At 35.0% G+C, this 19093-nt stretch overlaps 1 protein-coding gene across 2 annotated transcripts in view; it reads right to left on the minus strand.

Annotated features, from left to right (window-relative positions):
• Positions 1-19093, minus strand: part of Alk (Anaplastic lymphoma kinase) — a 35318-nt gene extending 16225 nt beyond the window's left edge. The window contains exon 1 of one of the 2 annotated variants that reach the window (XM_036375246.2): positions 18479-19093. The gene's annotated coding sequence lies outside the window, so the exon portion shown is untranslated. Of the gene's footprint in view, positions 1-8794; positions 9001-18478 lie in introns of those variants that run through there. The other variant, XM_036375247.2, reaches the window with a different exon arrangement.

Consider the following 19093-nt stretch of genomic DNA (forward strand, 5'->3'; position numbering starts at 1 on the left):
AAAAGGTTTCAGAGTCTAAGCGTCCAAGCTAACATGTTGGAGTTTGACTGTTTTAAACAAAGTCGTCTAAAATCCTAACCTGGCTTCTAAATATTTTAATTATCAAAGTTAACCAATGAGTACTATTTTTTCTAAAACCCACGACGAGTAGTAGACCCTGTAACTGAAAAGAAAGGAGATTTTTATCAGCGCAAGGACTGTGAACTCGACAGCATTCCTCAAAGTTAGTTTTAGAATATTTTCTGCAGCTACAACTAAAAGCATAACAGCTGCTCCTAAATCATACCAAACCCACAAAAGTTTATGGATTTCAAATTTCAATAATACCTTTAAGGAAAAAGGGTGCTAAGCGAAAAAATACATATTCATAGAAAAAAGTTTTATTATAGAAAGAGATTTTTATTAGCGCGTTAAATATTTATCGAAAAATGAATAGCTGTGCAAGATAACTTATATTAGAAAAATGTTCACACAATCTACAATATAGGTCCCTAAAACAGGAGCTCTGGGTCAGCCATTGCAATAGTTATAACAAATGAGACCCCATCACATAAATTATCGCGAATATTGCAGAGGTGAAAAGTGGTCTATTTCTCGCACGGCATTAGTAAGTATGACTGTAAAGTTCTTCCGACCTTGCTTTCAACGAACTTACCAACCATTGGCAGCGTAAAATATTCTCATTTCTGCTAAAACTTCGGGAGTATGGTTACAGCCAATTAATAGTAAACAAGTTTTATTTAATCGTTCGATTGAGGAAGCTTGGTTCGGCATTTTTTAGTAACAGAATATAGACGGTGACTACCAGACTTTATGAGAGGCTACTGTAGATGATTTTTACTGAGAACGTAAACAACTTCGGATCTAACAAGTTATGTCTGCCTGCTCTATCTGCATTGAAATAGCCGCAATTTGTCTTCTTTAATAAGTATGGAAATGTTAGAGGAATCGCATAAAATGGCACAATACCCTTGACTAATGAATACGCCTTCTAAATTCGAATGAAAATAATATATCCAGCCCCGAAGGTATCCAGTGCCATATTAGGGAACGTTAATAGAAAAAGACAAATGCGTTCTCTGGCTTGGAAAGACCAATTGTATAATATTTTGATGTGATTTGGTGCTATCAGTTAGTGAATATTTACAAAGTCAGGCAGACTGTGTTCGAATTCGCTTAGTCGGCTATGTTGTACAGCTTGGAACGCCGGTCGCTTGTAGTACCTAAAATTCCTAGATAATTGATCACAAGACGCTCATAAATCGTCAAAACCCTTTGAGCTTATCACAAATTTATTAAGGCGACTAATATCAGTTTTTACTATGTCTTCTGCCAAAGGTATGACAGCCGAGTTGCTTCAATCTCAGTCTCACATAAGCAGGAAAATGCCGGAGAAATTGCCTAGCTGTTTCCAACTCAACTTCTTTCATACAACTTTCCGCAGAATGCTTATTGGATAATGTCTAGTAAGAACTCATAGGATTGCGGTAAGATGAACTTTGCTAATGACAAGTAGCTCTGTAGATCTGTAGATCTCCTGCGTTCTACTCTATGCTAAAAAGATTTTGCAATCAGCCAGCAGCTGATCGTCAATCAACGCCTGCTAAGCGCACGCGAGGACCATAGGTCCAGTGCTAGAACGCAAGATGAAGAAGTTAGAGTAGAGCCTATTTGCAATTTGAATATTTATGGAATTCTAATTTATTAAAAAAATTTAATCAAAAATAGTTTATTTAATAGAAACTGTTTTGTAATGTGGATTTAGATTTTTGTTACAGAGTCTACAATAAAGTGCTTTATGATGACAAAATTATATAGTGGAGTAAAACTTAAAAAAAAAAAATATTTTTAGATTTAAAGAAGTAATTTTCGTACAAAATTAGTCGAAATAAAATCGTGTTATTTTCGAGTGAACGTAAAGAAATACTAAATATAACGTAATTTTTTTTCTGTGCAGCAGATTTTTGTCAAAAAATCTTTTTTGACTTATTATGCTTATGAGAAAATGTAATTTTATAGAAGAGAACTCTAAAATATTTTGTTTTTATGGTCGTTCTTAAGAGCAAGCATGCTAGTTGTTGTCAAAATTACGGGTAAATTTTTTAACAGTGCTACAAAAATAATTCAGTAAAAATTATAATCCAAAAAATTTAGTAAAAACTGAAGCATAAATTTTTATATGTGTGTCTGTAAGGGTCCGTGATGCTGCTGTCAGATTGAGATTAACGCCAACTTCGCTGCTAGCGTCGCTGCTGTGCTCACTCCTTTTTCAGGCGCCCAACAAAAATGCTATTGAAGTACTACTCTCTAAATTTTCAAATGTGTAGATAACATATATGTACGTATATATATATATATATATATATATATTTACACATACATACATATGTATAACTCCACATTTATGGAAAATATTTGTAAACATACGATGCCGTAGCACTCGTTAGTCCATCCAGTTAGCAGCTCGCTACGACTGTACATAAATATGAAAGACTGTCAACTACAGTTATTGTACATGTGTTTATGCGCATTCTATTCGGCCACACATGCGAGTGTGTTGGTTATGTTGTAGTAGTACGCTTCGTTTGGCTTTCACTTACATTTACGCCAAGAGTTGTGCGGCCAAAAACCTAGCTCAGTTCAACTTAATACGAGCAACACTCAAAATGGCGTAAATGAACGAGCAATGACAGCAACGACGACAAGGACAACGAAACCAGCAGTTGGCAATGGCAATAACGGCAATGACGACGACGACGATGAGGACGCCGAGTCACGAATGTGCAAAGCGAAAAATCAGTGAAAAGCTAGCAAAATCGTTGCTTAAATACAACAACAATAACAATAAGAGAAAATTTTACGCGACAACATAGGCATCCATGCATTGTGTGGTGTAGGCCAAACAATGGCGCAAAGGGCAATAGTAATAATAACAACGAAGGCACAGCGAGCAGCAGCGCAGAAACAACTGTGCGAGCGCAATCTAAAGTCGGTGTATGTGTGTGCGTGTGTGTTACGTTGGTAGAGCGAAAATGTAAATGAAATTCATAGAAAATGCAGAGAATGAAAAAGAAATACGTAAAAAAGAATTGTAGTGAAAAACTGCAAGTTCATAGTACACACTAAGTAGTAACGGTGCATGTGTATTAGCTGTGTTCGCGGTTGCTCATACGCCCTGCGGTACGGATGTGGATGTTGAGAAGCTGCAGAATTTTTGTATTTTCTACGAAGTGGCAGAAATAATGAAAATATATATAAATATATATATATAGTTGGTGGGTGTGTTTGTTGCAGTTGAAGTAATATTAAAAGAATGACGCTAGCAAAGTTGAAGAATTTCATAAGGTAAATAAATAAATTTTTGTAAATAGTAAACAAAATATTTAAAATAATAATTGTAATACGTTAAAGAAAAAAATTTTTATAGCATGAAAATGCGGATTTTTCAGTTTTTGGGTACCAACTAAAAAAAAATGCAGCTATACGTTATAGTGGTATGCTTTAGAAATATTTTAAAGAAATTGTAGCGTTAATTTTGAAAATATTTTTTGCCAAATTTTGTGAAGATATCTTGTCAAATAAAAAAGTTTTCCATACAAGTTCTTGATTTAGTACAATTTAGTTGTATGGAAGCTATAAAGGCTTTATCCCAAACTACTTTTTAACTGGTTCTCGATAGTTCTAATATTCGATGTCATGGCTAACGGTTATTCATCTTTTTGCATAGTGCTCCCTTGTTAACTCTCCTTCCCGATTTGTGTATGCTTATACCCATACGTTGCAACAGCTTACAGAATATTATATATGACAGAGCTGCAAATAAAGCAACTCAAACTACTACAAATATTACTTGCACACACATACCATATATGCGATTGCACTTGCTTTTGCATAAAGATAAGTATGTAGATTTGTAAAGTTATGGGTGAGTGTAGAAAGCGAACGGAATTGGGAGGATAATAATTGGAACGTATGTTGCTGTGTACATATATATGTACATATATGCATATGTCAGTAAACAAAGTAGGCGTAGGTTGAATTAGTTTAGAATAATACAACGGATTTCATTCAGTACGGATTTACATAGGGAGTATGTAGTAAATTAACATGTTGATGCAGTGAGTTTTTATGGAGTTATAGAGCTGTCAATGAAAGAAGTGTATATTATTGCGGCAGGTTAACGAAACTGTCTGAATATATTGTTTATAATATTTACAAAGCTTAAAACTTTAACTTCGGTTCAACCGAATATGGAATACTTTTCAGAAATAAAAAAGTTTACATACAAGAACTTGAGTTTGATCGTTCGGTTTGTATGGCAGCTATATGCGATAGTGATCCAATCTGAAAACTTTCTTCAAATATTGTAGCTTTGCTTTGCACAATAATCCGTGCCAAATTTTGTAAAGATATTTCGCCAAATATAAAAGTTTTCCATACTTGAACTTTATTTTGATCGTTCAGTTTGTATGGAAGCTATATGCTATAGTGATCTCGTCTGTACAATTTTTTGCGAGGCATATACGAGTGTAAACAAAAATGTTAGTGCAAACAATCGGCGTTAGTAATAAGTTGATAAAAGATATATATTGCTACCATATAGTTAATAAACTGCAAAGTATTAGCTAAATTTAGCTTAAGAGTATGATAGCTGAATAAAGCACTGAATGCCGAAGCGCCTGAAAGTTCTTCTATGGAATTCTAGTCATACAGACATGATTGTAGCACATATGTTGTTGTGTTTCTTCCTTTCATTCATGACGTCAAAAAATAATGTATTTTTCTGTCAAAGACATGCTTAAAATTTAACTAACTGAAACTGTCGTTCACTCACTTCAATCATTCTTGGTTTCGTCCTTAGTCTTACGTTATGATTATAGCAAAATGCAGTGTATTGAAATCAAGAAGTTTAATGGCTAAGAGAAATTAAGCTGAATTTGCTTCCAAACATTTTAGCAAAAGATAGACCGAAATCTAAGATTGCACAAAAGATGCTTTCAAGCGTCGACAGCTCTCTGCGGTTCCATTGGAATTCGATTTTGGAAAATAGATAGAATCTAAAATACATGAAGATTTTAACATTGATAAATGTAAACTTCCTTGTTTAATTAATATTATATTATAGCTGCGTAATAATAATTTTCCGGAAAATGATTTCTCTCAATTTATATAAGTACATATATATGTAAGCTGTTCTCGATTTAACAAATCAACAGCCACTACAGCATTTGCAATTTACTGTTAGGAGACAAAAATCAATGCAGCACAGGAATTGGAAAATTTCCTTCTTATGAAAAATAAATATCCGTTCGGTCTGCATTTTATGAAGCTAACCGAATGCGATTGCCGTCATATATTTATACGAGTATATGTATGTTTAAGTACAGTAGCGCGTTGTTGCATTACAGTACCGTTTATACTGCTTCAAGCGAGTCCATTGCATCAGTGTATACTTGTATGTACGCAGTGTACTGATGTGGTTGTGTGTTAGTATGCATATATGTATGTTTGTACGTATCGTAGTACGTATGTAGTCCTTGACCATTTGGTATTTGGCGTATTGCAGTTGTATACAAGCGCATTGCTTGCTTCATTTGCTTCATTAAATATGTAATGGCTAATAGGGATATTGTTGATGTTGGTGACAGAGGAAATTGAAAATTTTCGTGTAGGCATTTTAGAGATTTCTAAAAATATTTTATGGCACAAGATGTGGTATACTGTAGTCTGTAAGTATGATTATTGAAAAAAATTTAACGAAAGAAAATGTTTCAATTAAAACAAGAAAATACGTTAACTTAAGCTGTATCGAAGCTGGAATATCTTTCACAAATAAAGAAGTTACCATACAAGTACTTGATTTTGATAGTTCAGTTTATATGGCAGCAACTAATGTCTATATGTCATATAGTAGTCCGAATTAGAATTTTTTTTATTATAGCGTGACGTCGGATAATAATCTATGTTAAATTTCATAAAGATACCTAAATAAATAAATAAAAAAGTTTTCCACATAAGAACTTGATTTTGACTGGCACGTTGTATGGTAGCTATAGGTTATAGTTTCCGAATTTCTTTGGAGACTATAGCCATGCCTGGGATAATAATCCATAATTGTCCGATATCAGCGATTCTGACAAATGAGCAACTTTTTAGTGAGGAACTAGTTCGCGCATATACAGACGGCAATGGCTAAATCGACTCAGCTCGTCACGCTGATCATTTAAGTATATATTTTATACGGTCTCCAGTGATTTCTTTTGGGTGTTACAAACATCGCGGACAATTCAAAAATCTTATTTAGTAAACAACTGAAGTGCAAATTTTCCGATGTCTATCTTTAGATGGCCTAACCAATGTTGGAAATCTGCTTTGTTAAATATTTCAAAATAAAACAGTGAGCGATTTGTAATTGAGGTCATGCCATAGAAAGGACTCGGTGTTGTTTCAGGCATATTTAGATGACGTTATGTATCTAGCTGTTTTGATCAAATTTGGATTAAATTTCAGTTTCGTAACCTGTTGTGGAATTCTGTTCTCGAATTCGTGCAATGAGTCAATACTTATTATTCATGGTGTTTGAGATAATAGAGGCCGTGATTACGGCTCCTTTTCTTGGAAATGAAATGCAAATCAGGAATATACTTCCAGGTGCTCTTTAGATAAATATATTACGTTAGGTTAGGTTGAGAGGTCGATCTAAACAGCGGATCTCATATGGATTACTTAGAACGCCGTCCGCGATACCGCAATGATTCGAAAAAGTTTTGGTTAATACAATACAAGATAACGAGGAATCGTATTTAGCCGTATAGTATAGCCGGCATATAACTATATAATAAATTGGATTAACTCTAACTACAACAATAGGTGAAATTAGTTGATATACATATAAGTCCAGATATCAAGGTTAAAAGTTTATTTTTGCTTCAGTATCTCGGTTATGCTGAGTTCATGCTCTCATTTTGAGATCTTCTTTCTAGATGTGCACTCTAATTTTACCCACTTGAACGCAAACAACTTGAGCGCTTGCAGATAAGTTAGATCTCTTGGTATAATGAACCACATATATTATATAAAAAAATTCTTTACTGTCTTTTTGAGGTTGCTCAATGTATTAAATGTACATTTGATGTTTCTTAGATGGGTTCAGATACAATGCAATTGAGAAATATCACATACACTTAGGCTAACTTATAAATATGTAATCAAACTGATATACATATATGATATAGAAGAATAGGAAGAGGTAAAGAAAAGAAGGGAGGATTGTAGAATGAAAGTAACTTAGTAACTTTTTGTTCCAGACTACTTCTTTATATACCTCTGAGAGGGATACAAGAATAAGTGTAGAAATTTCTTTCTATGTGATAAGAAAACCAATTGTTCGAAAAAGTTTTGACTTTTTAATTGAAAGCGAATACGCTAAAAAATCACATTTGGTAGAATTTTTTCCTAAATGGGCAGTGTTGCACATGCAATACACTAAACACGAATTGAAAACGAAAAACGACGAAATGAACGCACTCAAACTTACAGAAGCCAAATCAAAAATGAGCACTATGCAACCAAAAATAACAACAATAAAATGTATAGAAAGAAAGAATGAAAATAAAAACAAAAACAATGCCGCCACGATGCCAACAAACCGAAATCAAAAGCGAAGAAGACACAAAAAAAAAAGTGGACGAAAAACGATAAAAGGAAGCCAAACTAGCATAGAAAAAAAATTCGAAAGAGGCTGCTGACTGCCGAATAATATAGATAAGCTGGCACGCTGTTGGCGAGCAGACGAGCGAGTTGGATGAGCAGAGAAATCAGAAAACGAGGCAGGACGTATAAGTAGCCGAGCGCAAGCTGCTAAGACACCGCCAGCGGACAACACGACGTATGCGCAACCACACAGACTTACTTATGCTTATTATTACATACATACTTTGGGGCGAGCGTGCATGTGTTTGTGTTGCGTTCAATTATGTATGCCTAAACTCTGCAGAAACGTAGACGCGCTGTAGCTGTTGAGAGTTGCAAGCACAGTTAACACGACTTTTAGCTGCTGCGCTGCTGCTGTTACTGCTAGCGTTGCGCTACGCTGCTACATTTGGAGTTTGCTTAGCTGCTGCTGAAAGGCAGCAGTTGTTGTTTGTTGTTGTTGTTGAAGTTGAAGCTGTACAAAATTTATGTGACGGCGTTGAAATTGTTGTTTGCTGTGTTTTCAGCAGTGCACAGTAACGAGTGTTGCTGCTTTTGTTCTTGTAGTCGTAGTAGCTGACAGTTGGCGCTGCCACGCAACGTACTTTTCTCTACTCATTTAGAGTCAGTCATAGGTATGTTGCAAATATAACGTATATACATACATATATATGTGTATATGTAAGTATGCACCACTACATATATACAGTCAGTTATACTTTTCTCGTTACTGTTACTCGTATATGCCGTTTGGAGCATTGGAAAAGTTGTAGCGGCGCAGGAAAACATAGCAGCATTAGTTGTGAAAAATATATTTTTTGTTGTTGCTGTGTGTTTTTGTATACATATTTTTATTTCTTGTTTTTTCTTTTTACTTACTTATGCTAACTGCACACCAATACACATCAACACACAGCGTACACAGTTAGACATTATTTTGCATAAATTTAGATATATAATTTTTTTCATTTGGCAAAGCACAGCTTGTTTGGCCAGAATTTCGCGCACACACACATATAAACATATGCATTTATATGTACTAAATACTCACAAATTACATTTTTTGCCAATTTACAGCGCATTTTTTCTATGCGGTACTTACTTTTTGCACTTACGCATTCACATTTTTGTTGTGCAACTTTTTCACGCGTTACAAAATCGCACGAAATTTTCAAATTTTCCACAAATTTTTTCCAACCATTCCAAAGCACAAAAAAAATTTCTCTACTTTCTGCAATATTTTTTTCTAGCTTTGCTAGCAAACGCGCTGATTATGCGAACAATTTCGTTTATTAACTGCGCATTGGACGCGTTCCACAATGAGACTGACTGCTGCGAGCAAGGATGCTGTGCTGCGCGGCGCTTGGCACGACAAACATGCCATACACATACACATAACTACAAGCTAAACGATGTACACATATACGTTTGTGTGTGTGTGTATGGTCGACATCCGATGCCTGCTTTTTTCGGACTCGGCTAACACGAATTGCGATGTGCGTTGAGTTCGAAATTATATTTGGCAGCAGCGGTTGGCGTTGCGATGGTGTTAGGCGACGCCAACGAAAACGGTATATAACTAATAACGGCAGTTTAAAGCAGCGCTGCATTTGGCTGATTGCGAGCGCTAAGCTACAGGCTTAATGTAGCTAAAATCACAGCAAGAGCGCTGCCAGCTGCGTGCTCATTAACGCTAGCGCTAGCTCAGTCGCTTTGCTGTTGGCCGCTGCGCCGCCGTCAACAATTGCATTATATTTTCATTGATTGCAGCTCCTTGTTTCCACTATTTGCTGCATTCATTGCATTTATTTTTCATTTTCTTCTGGCGTAGCTATTTGCTGCAAAGTGAGAATTTTCCTGTTCCAAACTAATGGGCAGCAAATTAACGGAAATTATCGAGTGGCACATGGAGTACAGCAGTGCTGACGATTAGTTTTACGAAAATGCATGCTCATATGCAGTTTTTAATGAGATTTTTGACAATGAATGTGGCAAAATTTTAAATTTAAGTTGCACCCTTAATTTTTGTGTTCTCTGTTAGAGTGAAAAGTTAGTAATGTTGCTGAATAATGACTAGAATTAAAATCACATATTTTGTAGTTATGTATATTTAAGCTTCAGAAACCACACGCAGAAATTTAACAGCTTTTGGACAATAGGTCAGTTCGTGATATGCGGCATTTTGAGTGACGCAAGTTTATATGTTTTAAAAGAAGGTATAGAAAAAAATTTTGGGTGTTAACGAAACATGAGATTTCGAACACAAGAATAACTGCAGATATCACAAATACCGAATGGGGCATAAGTACCGAACTCTATATATTAAATCAGCTATTATGTACGAAAACAACAAAATAATACACCAAATGATTTTGATGAAAAAGTGGATCAAACTTTATTGCTATTAAAGCAACGTCTTGAATAAATCGTTCATAAATTTTTGGGTACGAGAAAGTTCTGCAAAAAGTGGGTGTTGCGCGAGCTCCCACAGATTTAAAAACCATGACAAAACTCTAGAAATTGTACTACGATACACCGTGCTCTTCTGGTCTGCTCGTCATCGACTTTTTCCTGTGCTCAGACCTCAAAAGATAATCGTCGAGATCTCAGAATATGTTTTATCATAATCTATAAACAATTGAAAGGCAGAGTAAATAAAGCAACAAAACTACTTTTAACCAGTCTCCTTTGAGCGAAGGGGGGAGGGGAATGAAAAAGTCTACTGTCTCTCAATTCATACCAGTTTTAGGCTTCCTGTCTATTGTATCATTTTTCTATCTCAGCGCGCTGCCATTAAAGAAGCAGTTTGTCTAGTGCTCCGGAGGTCAGCCTCAATTGGGAAATTGACTATGTACACTAGACTGCTTTTTTTTTTGAACTATTTTTTTTTTCGATCCCATGGTGAAATTTTTTTGGAAATACCAAAAAAAAATTCCCTAAAAATTTGGGACTTTAATTTTAATATTAAGTACTAGACCTAGGCCTGTGAAGATTTCCCATATAAAATACACGTAAAACTAGATTTTTTTTTTAATTTTATAACTCAGCGGCAGTTAATGGGATTATCTCACCCGTCATTAGGTATTCCTCAGAATTGAACGCTCACAAAAGTCTCCATTGCGGTAAAGTTATAACTTGCACCTGCGGGGTAGTACGGGCCCCCAAACCTAATTTTTCCATGAAATTCGCATTTTTCGATTCAACTTAAAATTTCTGTATTAAAGTAAAGAGTATTAATATTATCGATTTGGTGCCAAAGACTTTTTTGTAGGAAATTAAATTTCCTACAATTTTGTTATTTTTTCTGTAGCTAGTGTTGTTTACGAGATTATTCCAAAAAAAACGCGAATTTCATGGAAAAATTAGGTTTGGGGGCCCCAAACACCGTAGGAAGAGCGGCAAAACAAGCCTTGAACTCACTGCCCGTGGGTTCGATGCTAGTTAAAGAACTCCTCAAGCCACTATCAAGGGTTTTGGGTTTCTCCTGGATATGACTGATGAGTTGGCAAGGAAGGGAACCTCAACCATGCAGTCGTGGGTGTGCCAACAGGTTGGAACTCTGCTGTACTCTCATTGAATAGTTGCACATGTTGGGCTAAAGCTGTGCTGTGCGCTCATAAGATTCTTCTGGTCCAATTTAAGCGCAGGAAAACCAGCGAGGTTTACGACAACAACAAGTTTAAGCGCTGCCTATTGTAGTTGTCCTATTGGTGTCCACGCGGTGAGGTTAAAAATTTTAGTGGATGCCATCTGCTCAAGCTGTTTGGAAGAAGACGAAGTAGTAACATACCAACAGTTTTTTCTTGATTGCCTCGCATTTCTGTGATCAAGGCTAAAATACATCTCATCTAACACCTATTCGACATCCAGCTGAGAATGTTGAGCTGGCGTTAATAGAAATTAAACGCGCCAACAGATTTGTAATGGATACAAGTCTACACTTACAATCGAACTATAAGCAAGGATGGATAAAAGGTTTCATTATCAGGAAACTGTACGTTTAACTGAATTGAAAAAGTAATTATCAAATATTTTTGAAAGAAGCCAGTGAATTAGCTCGGCCGGAAAACCTTGCATATCAATGGTGCTATCGAAAGGCTATTAAAAAATTGAGTCAAAAGTCAGGGGAGAATTGAATGCACAATAGACGCTAGGTCGCGGTGCAAACCTCAAACCAATTATCTATCAGGGGAGCATTTCTGTGTTATTTACTACATGGAGAGATATGCCTTCCTTTAATTTGAAAACTAGTATGAAAAACTATTTTTCTCAGTGTATGTATTTTCTCTTTCTTTTTACTTGCATTCACAATTGTTTGTTTTACTTTCCTGCGTTTGCATTGTTCTACAAAATTATTTGTTTTCAATGTAAACAAACATAAGCAAATGCGAAAATGAACGCTCTCACACAAAATGCTCGCTACTCATTTACATCCACCCTCAATTTGGATTTGACAAATTGTATACTCGTGTAAGTCGCTGCTACCAGTCGCAGCTAACAGTCTCATTTGTGAAATATTTGATATCCTGCGGATACGACAAGGCAGCCAACGCTGTTGCTGGCATTGCCATTGAGCTTATAACATAATTATGAGTACCAAGGTGTAGTTGTTGTGTGTGTATCTGTTTCTTGAAACCCTGCTGGAATATAAGGTGTCAAAAAGCAAGCACCGCCTAATTTTTATATCCTGCACAGGGTATATTAAGTTTGCCATGAAGTTTGTAACACTCAGCAGTATACGTCGGAGACACCAAAAAATTAATAAATAAATGATTAGCACGACGATCTGAGCCGATTTTGCCATGTGCGTCTCTATGTATATACGCGAACTAGTCCCTTAGTTTTTGAGATATCGATCTTAAATTTTGTGTACGTCCTTTTCTCACCAAGAAGCTGCTTATTTGTCGGAGCTGCCGATATCAGTTCACTATAGCATATAGCTGCCATACAAAGTGGCCGATCAAAATCCAGTACTTATATGGAATTTCTTTTATTTATAGCTTCAGTGCAACCGAAGTTAATGTTTTTTTTTGTTTACAATTGATTCATCAAGTTTGCTTATGATGCAGCTTAACAAAGAAAGACGGGCAGCACAAAAGCTCATGCGACAAAAGCCTGTCAGTTTGACTGAACAGCTGTTATAGTTTGTTCGATTCGCTTTACTCCAACGCTTAGCGAATTGAAGACAGCTAGTTTAAGGATACTCGTTGAAATTGATAATAGCGCTATAATCCTCTAGCCCTTTTCAAAAATATACAAAATCGATTCAAAGCGTTTTTTAGTTCTTATATCATGAATATACGGTCATCAACCTATAGAATATCTCAATCTAATCAATAAGCGAAAACTAGAATTAGAATTATCTATATTTCCCTCTAATTTCTACATTCCATCAATAACTAAGCCAACATTATGCTCCAAACTTAGTGCTTACTTAATACCACTGGAGACATTGCTTAATTTAATACAAATTTTAAAGCTTTTACACCTTAGGTTTGAAGATTTATTTATTGTTTCGAACACTAAGAACCGCTCAATATATATTAATAATCTTTCATATATGCTATGTATGTTCTGCCGATTCCATTTTCAAGTTTCTGAAGGTTAGATCTCAAGAGTAAGTGCTATGATCCTTATTTTTTACTCAATTTCCTCTGTTCCAAACCTTTTGGTTTATCCACCATCCTCATTACCCCAAAGAAAGCCTTGTAATATCTTTTTAAGTGGTCGTCGGCAGCATATCGGGACTGCGATCGTTTAAAAGGTAAATCAAAAAAGTTGAAAGCGACATCTGGCGGTCTAAAAATCGAATGAACGTTCTATTTTGTTCGTAGCACCCAATTTCGATTATTTTCCTTCACACATGCTGACGTCCATTTCAGTTTTATTATAAAAATACCACTTCTTTAGCATTAGAGGTGGAGCAAAAAAAAAAGATTTTCAGTATAATATCACGCAGCATAAAATTATAAAAGGAAAGAAAGTACAGGAAAGTATTTCAACTTTTGCAGTTTATTTTATTTTTGTTAAGTTGATTACGTTTACTATAAAATAATACTAATTTAAAGCAAAAAAAAAAAAAACAAATTAGAAAATAAAAAATTAAATTAAATAAAGTATTTTCCATTTAAACAAAAAAATTGTAACGATTTACAATATTAATATTATATTTGATTATTTCTTGATAATTTTTTGGCAAACAAAAAAAAAATAATGTTTCTTGATTTTTCTTAATTTTTCATAATCCATCTTTACAGTTGCGCTCTAACAACTTCGTTTGCTGCATTTTTCGCATTTATTATTTAATGCTTACTCTCAGCAGTTCACGGCTTTTGCTACTCAACCCTTTAATCTTATTTTGCATTACTACTTACACCTTCCAGCGCCCACTTTTTCGCATTGCCATAGGTCACAAGTCATCACGTAGTTTAGATGTTTTTTTCGTTTTACTGTTTTTATTTTTACACATCGCGACGTGCGCTTCAGTGTGTAATTGTTGCTTGCACCACCGAATCCTTTTTACTGGCTCGCTTACTCGCTTATGCTTGCTGCTCTTCTAGTAATATTATTAACAACCCTCATTTATAGCTGTTATGCTGCGCAACTTGCTTGCATCTACACAACTGTATAACGCTGCCTGTATTCTTGACTTGCAGCTTGCTTTACTGTGTGTGATTGTTGCTGCAATTTTTGCTGTTGTGAATGCACGCCAATTTGCTTTAACTTCTGCAGAAGTGTCACCGCCCGCCATAACGGGAATACGTGAAGCTGCCAAAGCTAGCTAACGTTAGCAAATCACTGCTTGCTGCCGATTGCAACCGTTTGCCGGTTGACGCGAGCCGATTGCATTCTGCGGCTGACTGCGCTGCTCGCGACGCTGTCAACGCTGTTGCTGATGCAGATGTTTTGTTCTCAGTGTGGCACCCTCTTTAAAGTGAACTTACAGTTGGCAAAATATGCGAGTGAAGAAAAAAACTAAGCATATTCTTAATCTGAAACTCTTTTCTAAATTTACCTGACAGCTTACGCTGTTTTGTTGCACGAAATTCTCCACTGCGTAAGATTAGGTTAGGAAAACTGGCTGATTTTCGTGGGTCCACGAATTATCCTACTACAATAGCTGGAGACGCCTATCTATCAAACCTGATATGAATAGCTTTTTTCTTTTAAAAGAATTTTAGCTTACTTTTGTTATTTATCAGAATTTAGGTAATGAAAAAATTTAAGAACCTTAACTTTTATGGATCATCGAATTTTACCACCCAGCCATAAGCATATGGAAATATGTTTAAACTATTGACGAAATTAGTGATTCTATAATATTTAGCAACTAAGGTGGTTAAGTCATTACACGAACCATATCCTTTAGGTATATACGACTTAGTATGTCTATGATACATAAGATATTCATTATTCGGGCCACAATCTATCACAAATATAATATAATAAAATTCCAGTAATACTCTATGTTTCTGCAGAATTGAATTTCACGATTGACAAAGGACAATTTAACGCTAAACAATAATTCAAATGCCGCGCCATTCGGTTTCACGATAATGTTAGATACCATTGTCAGCAGAAATATGGCAATAAATCAACTCTCGACGAAAAAATTACTTCAGTTGTAGTGGCACAAGAAAGGTAATGTTTTTGCTAAGATATTTTCAAAGGTTCTCTACGAAAATTGGCTTAAACATCAATATCAAACAGCTAAAAACGTGGGGCATTCTAAGTTACGCGTTCTTTTGACCCTCGCTTACAAAAAAAAAATATGTCTACTATTTGTTTTATGTTCGAATCATTAATACTACCTTTCTTCGAGCCTATTAAGAAGTAGAGTGAGCGGTAGTGTAATAAAGCGGATATAGAGGAATATCATATTTTCAAATCGGAATTTGGTTTCTGCGCTCCGAAGTTAATTAAAGAGTCTTAACGGCTGTTTGTAACAACAGGAAATAATTGAAATCGATATTTGATTGTGTTGTGTATATAAAACTAATCGGTAGGACGATAATAATTGTATACCAGATAGCTGCCCGACCTTTCGTATAGCAGATCTTTGTAAAAGCTTAAATGCTGAATTTAAGATGAGCTTAGATGTGACATCAGTAGTGTACTGTTTTGAGACTACCAAATAATAGCAACGATCAGCCACTTCCGCACTATTAGTCGATAATCTATACATTAATAATAAACACACTATATACATAAATGTAGAATATGCTCATATAAAAATAGCTATTCTTCTTGTAAAATTTTTCACAGAGTATGGTCCGTGTGTGCTTGTGTAGTCTTTAATTTTTCGTCTGTGCTGACGTCTAAAAATAAGCGAAATGGCAAAGTCGTAGACGTTGATGACTTTGTGTCCACAATACTATGTATGAACGGGGACTATGTGCGTATACATTATATATACGTATATAGATATATAAAATGCATATCTATATCCAAAAGAAAGAAAATTATTTTTTATGCGTAGCTACTTGAGCTTAGTACGCGATTAACACACTGTACAGTATAGGTTCAAAAGTCAACTCAGGAACATTATAAACTCACAAAAGTGAATGTAATTTAATGGCGTTATTTCGGTATAATTACTGCCGACATTTGATTTCTTTACCTTAATTTGAAAAAATCCAGTCTTTAAATGATATAAATGCTCTCGAAGGCACTAGAGAAACTCGGCCTAATTTGTCTTAAAAGGTGTATATGCCACGTTATCATTTTAAATTGTGCTACGTAAATGTATGTTCATGTATATATTGTATATGCATATAGGTACATATATATTATATTATATAAATATAATTTATTTTCCACTTGCCGATTGCTTGATTTTCCGCAATCGTCTGTTTTGAAAATCTAAAATTTCTTTTTACAATTTGGCGCTATGCCTTTCCACACCACTTTCGTGCTTTTCATTTAATTATGACTTTTAAATTATTATGGTTGTGGCTATTTTTATTATTATTACTTTTATTACAGCACTAATGTATGTTTCATTTGCAAATGGCTTGTTTGCTTTTGAAAATATAAATGCGAAAAACATGGAAAATCGGCAAGTTTTCAAGCGATTGAAGTGGAAATATATATAATTATAGCTCATTTCTACAGCAGGGTAAAATAAAAACTGTTATAAATACACTGTTTAATAAAACTGTAATGCATCTGATATGAAAATATTTGTGGATAAAACTTATATTATATTTCGAAAATTCGTGTAATTTTTATGTGTGAAGAGTGGAATTTCTCAAAGTGGAACGCTCTCCAAGCAAAAATGTGCAAGGTATTACGGCAGTATAGTTCTTTTACGCTTTTGGAGTGTATTTGACAGCTAAAAACATTAGTTCATGACGTCATAAGCGAACATTTTTAAGAATGATTTTAATATATTAAGTAAAACACGGACGCGATTTTTCATAATAATACCTAGATTGTTTTCGTGTCCGCCTATTGTATATTCTATATGTACACTATACTGAAATATTAGAACACAAATAACTTCAACCTTAAGGGGTAGCGGAGCTTTGGACACATGGTATACTTTAGGCCACAACATCTTTGACTAAAACTTATCTGTGGTATGTTAGTTAAATGGCGCCGGTTTTGTGGCTATTCAAGTTTTTATATTTTGTATTTGTACATATGCAGCTTCAGTTTACGATTTGTATACATAAGTATACATTTTTTTAAACTGAATATAGCTGGAAGACACAAAACGTTTAAGACCTTTTGCCTTGAGATGCTGTCGTTTGGATGAGAACATGGTTTTTAAAGAGATTTAAAAAGATTCATGATTGGCGCATTTTAAGTCTATAATTGACTTGTAGCCAGTATGTGAAACGGTTTGAAAAGGACTACTTATAAGTAATGTTGCTTCAGTGTAATCATAACCTAAAACATCTCCTAGCTGATTTGTGGTTCGATTTAGCTTAACTAAGTCTTCTTTATGATGTCAACAACAAGTTCTACTGGAAAATGTTATGTACTGAGGCTAAAAATACGCTTATAGCGGGGCTTCAGTGAACATCATTTGGTTATCCAGGCACATAAGCAACGCTTAGCCTCTTCAAAAGCTGCTTATAGTAATGGCTGTTAGAGGAAAACCTCAATTTGGTGGATTCCAAAGGTAATGGTTTATATAAATCAAGAATGGATTCAGAATTTTTTTTTTGGTTTGTTGTACAGAAAAATTTTACTCATGGAGGTTAAAATGAAGCAACGAACTTTCTCGACGCGTCAGAAATTGTAAACTAACCAACTTTCCTTATTTCACTGATATTTGCTTTGATATGTGGTAAATTGTTCGTCAATCTTTTATTATTACCGAACTACGAGTATCATTCTTCGTATTTGGTGGGGTTTGACCCCCATTAATAAAGTAGTCAAATAATTAAAGCAGTAACAAAATAAATGACAAAATTTCGTTGACTTTAAGGCAATACTGATTGTGCTGATTTTTCTTACAGATCTCTTGTCACCTACAAAAGTCAATTGATTTGGTCCAAAAATAATTCGCAATAATACATTAAAAATTTAAAAATAAGAATTCCAGCAAAACAAACAGACAGCAATTTGCAATTTGCATATTTAAAAATATATACAAACATCTGCGCATAAAACATAAATGTCACACACTCATTACTTCCTTGTCGCTCAAGGTTCATTTGAGAATTGCCGAAAATTCGCAGCTTTATTTACTTTTTTCTTGTTGTTTTCGGAGGTTGAAATTTCAGAGCGTAAATGATAATACAATTAAGCGAATTTAGCGCGCTTCGTCACTTACCCCTATAAACGAATGAAATAAAAGCGATGGTTGTTGTGTTAAGCGGCGGCAACTGGCGATCTTTATTTGGACACTTGAACAGTTTATTACAAATGTTTGTACGAAACTCACATTAATGGACTTTTTTGTACGTACGTATGTAGTTTGTATATTTCCACAGGCGCTAGAACTTTTTTCACTCGACGTACATTTTTTCGAGGCACTTGCGGCAAACGCAGCGCACCGTCCGCCTGAAATCGCAGCCGGCGAGTTAATTTAATTCAAATCCACGCACGAACACCCACCCACACATACGCGCTCACATCAATGAAATAACAACAAAAACACTACAAATATGTTAATACACTTTAACAATGCCCACAATTGTATTTAAAATTAAATCACGCGAAATATGCGTAAGAATTCAAATTGCTTCAACACAAAAAAGACCGTCCAAGGAAAGACAGAAATCTTGCAAATATCTACTTGTATGTATCTGAAAATGTACTCATTCAATGTCGGAATGAACGATCGAGCGCCCGTATTGTAAGAACGCTTATCTCAAACTGATCGCTATGATCGCACCAAGATTGCTTGTGGAAACGCTGGCGCTGTCATAGAGCTCCTTGCATCACT

Source organism: Bactrocera oleae, chromosome 4 (genome assembly GCF_042242935.1).
Source record: "Bactrocera oleae isolate idBacOlea1 chromosome 4, idBacOlea1, whole genome shotgun sequence".
NCBI lineage: Eukaryota > Metazoa > Arthropoda > Insecta > Diptera > Tephritidae > Bactrocera > Bactrocera oleae.